The sequence below is a fragment of the Eulemur rufifrons genome, chromosome 7 (assembly GCF_041146395.1).
Source record: "Eulemur rufifrons isolate Redbay chromosome 7, OSU_ERuf_1, whole genome shotgun sequence".
NCBI lineage: Eukaryota > Metazoa > Chordata > Mammalia > Primates > Lemuridae > Eulemur > Eulemur rufifrons.
The window spans coordinates 104388122-104392411 of record NC_090989.1 but is presented as its reverse complement, the minus strand read 5'-3'; the positions used below and the strand labels follow the sequence as shown (position 1 = coordinate 104392411).

Sequence of the window (4290 nt, the reverse complement as noted above, 5' to 3'; positions counted from 1 at the left end):
CAGAGAATTTAAACAACCTACAGAAAATTATATCACAATAATTCTATTAGGCTTTTAGTTTATAAAGTCCTTGATGTACTTATACCTTTGGAAAACACTGCAGGCAATTTATTTTTCTAAAAGTCCACACTACATCTGAAAATCCTCAAAGACTAGGAAACAGTATAAAAAGTTTTAGTTGAATATTGTAAAGTAACATTCTTAGCAATGTGGGGCTTTGACAATAAAAAAGTAACCACAGAATCAAATGAAAACATTTAGTCTTGTTTTATAAAAATAAAAAAAGCATTATAGGTAAAGTTAACTCTGAAGGTATAATACTTTTTTCTTTCTAGAAATATAATGTTATGCCCCCCAAATATTTTAGAGTACTGGCCCAGATTAAGATTGTTACTAATTTATCATCAAATCTCTAGTGAAAGATCTCATAAATTATCCAGTATACACATAGTACAGACACATGTAACATAAACAAAATTCAGACTCTATAAATATACATTAACCATAAATTTATAATTTATATAATTGTGTTTATATGTAATATCTAGGTTATATAAAATACATACTCTGCTTCAGCTGATAATATTCCAAAAAAGTGACTAGCAATTTGGCATCAGAGGAGAACCTAAATGCTGTCATTTATGTTCTTCTTTTCTGGTGTCTCATTAGAAACATATAGTATCTTAATACTGTCTAGTAACTATAAGGACACAATTTAACTTGGCTCCAAGTCAGAGAGACTAACTTGGTGAATACGATCTTTAGAAACCTGATAAAATACGCCGTCAGTCCAAAGACAGCCCTCGACATTTGTGGGTATTGTGTCAAAGGTCTCTCAAATGAGAAATTCCAGAATTTTCTTTTACCTATTTCATATGTACATACATACATATAAGTGTATATATGTAAATACAGAATAGCTAGAGAGAAAAATATTTGTTCTTAATGGTCACAGCCACAGCTTATTCAATTTCACTTATTCTGGACATGGATCTTGACTATAGTAGTTATGTAATTTTTACCTAGCCATATAATAAAGGTAGCATCTGGAAGAGAGTTTTTATATAGAGCTATGTGAAGCTGTTAAGTGGATTGGGAATGACTTAACTCATCGCATAGAATAAAAATATAAATAATATACAGCTATCCTAAACATATGTTATAAACATTCATTCATTCATTCATTCAACATCTATTTGAGTGTCTAAAGATCAGACAATGTCCATCAGTAGTAAACAGAATATTGTAGTTCCTGTCCTTGTGAATCTTACCATCTAATCATTTTTCATACTATTACCTTCCTTAAATTCCTCTTCGAAAATCACCTCTCATTCCAAGGGATTCAATGCATTAAATGTTTACTGCTTTGGGATGAGAATGTTCTGCTGCAAAACAAATTGACCAAGCCTTAAATCAGTGATGAGATAATGCAGGAGGACACCTGTAGGTTATTTATTTATTTTTTTTTTTTTTTGAGGTCCATTTGAGCTACAAGGTTTCAAAGAAATTCTTTCTTTTTTTTTTTTTTTTTTTTTTTTTGAGACAGAGTCTCACTCTGTCGCCTGGGCTAGAGTGCCGTGGCATCAGCCTCGCTCACAGCAACCTCCAACTCCTGGGCTCAAGCGATCCTCCTGCCTCAGCCTCCCAAGTAGCTGGGACTACAGGCATGTGCCACCATGCCCGGCTAATTTTTTCTATATATATATTTTTAGCTGTCCAAATCATTTCTTTCTATTTTTTAGTAGAGACGGGGTCTCACTCTTGCTCAGGTTGGTCTCGAACTCCTGACCTCAAGCGATCCTCCTGCCTCGGCCTCCCAGAGTGCTAGGATTACAGGCGTGAGCCACCGGGCCCGGCCAGAAATTCTTTCAACATCTCAGTATCTCAAGGATAGAAGAACATCCTGAGCTAATTACTATTACTGTACATGATATGCAAAAGAATTCTGACATTAAATTTTTTTCTTTCATTAGGGAGCTGGCAATAACTCTGAAGTAGCTATGAGAATAGTTTTTGGCTCTGATCTGGTCCAGCTTTCCCTTCATCTTGCATGGTCTGTGTTATGCTGATCTTGATTATTACTTACCCCTCTCCATCCCCGAACATCATTCCTGTTCCATACCAGGGTGTGCAGACTATTGCTTCCTTTTCAATAATGCCTTTTTTTTTTTTTTAGCATTTTTAGGATTATGTCATTCTCTACATATATAATTGCTGTAAGTTTGCTTTAAATACCAAAGCCTAATCAATCATGTTCTCAAAAATGATTGCTATTTCCAACCCTTTGTAAAATGAATGACACATCGCCCTGGAAGTAGCTTCTCTCTCTCTGCTACAGCTTTGCTTTCTAACGTGAGCTCTCTGTGCCCTCTGGAAGCATCACCATCTTGCCTTGAGTTGACACCTGGAGCATGGTAATGGGAAATGCGTTTTATCTTAAGTCTTTAGGCAGAAAGAGTAATTTCCTTATAGAGGTCCCAGCTTCCCTCACTAGGTAGAAACAATGATGCTTTGAAAGATTTCTTGGTTTATTTTAGGGATTAGCAAACTACGACCTATTTTTGTAGATAAAGTTTTATCAGAATACAGTCACTCCCATTCATCTATGTTTGTTTAATGGCTGTATTCAAGCCACAACACAGAATTGAATTCTGAGTAGTTCTGAGATAGACTGCGTGAACCATAAAGCCAAGAATATTTGCCATTTGGCCCTTTTCAGGAAAAAATTTGATGATTCTTGGTTTATTTGAAAGAGTATCATTTCAATCTAAATTTATCTCTGGTAGAATGTTTGGGTCACTTTGTGAGATTTAGACACATCCAAATGCCCTTACCTATTCTAACATATATAATAACATTATATTACATAATAAATTTTTATTATATATTTATACATAAATCATATATCACTGTTAATAACATCAATAGCAATAACAATAGCTAACATTTATTGAGTTCTTATAATGCGCTGTACATTCTTCTAAGTTATTTGTATGTGTTAACTAATTTAATTTCACAATCTTATGAGTATTAAGTTTAACACCATTTTCCAGACAAAGGAACAAAGCAGAAAGTAAATAACCAACCTATAGTGACACTATTGATAAGTGAAAGGGTTAGAATTTGAACCTGATTATCCAGAGACAGAACTCTGGCTTACAGAAGCAGGATGATAGGTGCTTTATTTTTCTGCCCAATTTTTTAGATTTCTTGCCTTTACCGACATCCTGGGAGCCTCAGTAAATCAGAGTGATTGCGAGGGAAGAGAATTTCTTGAGGCAGCACACATTCTTTAGCTTCTAAAAAAGTGTTAGAATGATGCAGGTGGCCTCTTGTTCTTTCTTTTCATTTAGTATCATTGAGCTCCACGGGCTTTATAAAAATTGCCTTCATAACTCTTAGTTCCCTGGGTAGAAGTGAAGTTTTACCCAAATTCTATGGCTGAGATGTTAAAGCATGCAAGCAAAATCATTTGTTCAAGATGGTACAGCAATTCAATGACAGGTGGAAATTATTATTTTTTTAAAATATGGAAGGCTTCATGAATTTGCGCGTCATCCTTGCACAGGGGCCATGCTAATCTTCTCTGTATCACTCCAATTTTAGTATATGTGCTGCTGAAGTGAGCATGGCAGGTGGAAATTAAATTGACCTCTCTCCATTTCCTCATTCCTTTGTCTACCCATAAGGGGGGAAGTGTCTCTGGGTGGTGTAGTGAGAAATACTCCTGGGTTTTGGATGTATTTGAAGTGAAAATGTTATTTATTTATGAAGGACTTTAAAAATCTTGTATGAAAGAAAAACACAGTAAGGTCTTAGAAATAAAAATCCTGCAGAGGTGAAAAGTGATATTGATTCACTACTCACTGGGGTGGAGAAGTTGGAATCTGACAACCTGAATGTCATTTCTAACTCTCATTGTTGCTTTCTTTGAATCCTTAAACAAACCACTTAATCTTGCCTGTGGCTCAGTTCTTGTATCTTCATAAACAGAATAATATCTATCCTGAAGAACTTTAAAAGCTCATAGGAAAAACATAAGATGTTAGAATAAATAATGATGAGTTTCTGGTATGTTTATCTTCATAACTGGCAATGTTCTTTGAAGTAAAACTCTACATTGTCATAAACTCTGGGTTCTCTGATAGATGATAATAAGAGGAGAAACAGTTGTAGTGCATCTCTCTGCTTCCTTCCCTTCCACTTCTGATGCAGATCAGAATCACAAAAGTCACCGTACACATTATCCAATTTTCCATTTGATGCTCGGATTAATATACTATGCAATGA

At 34.9% G+C, this 4290-nt stretch overlaps 1 non-coding gene across 1 annotated transcript; it reads right to left on the bottom strand.

The window, feature by feature from the left end:
* Positions 1-3523: 3523 nt before the first annotated feature.
* Positions 3524-3630, bottom strand: LOC138388795 (U6 spliceosomal RNA). The gene has a single exon (XR_011234282.1). It is a non-coding gene; the product is annotated as a U6 spliceosomal RNA (small nuclear RNA).
* Between the last annotated feature and the right edge of the window lie 660 nt (positions 3631-4290).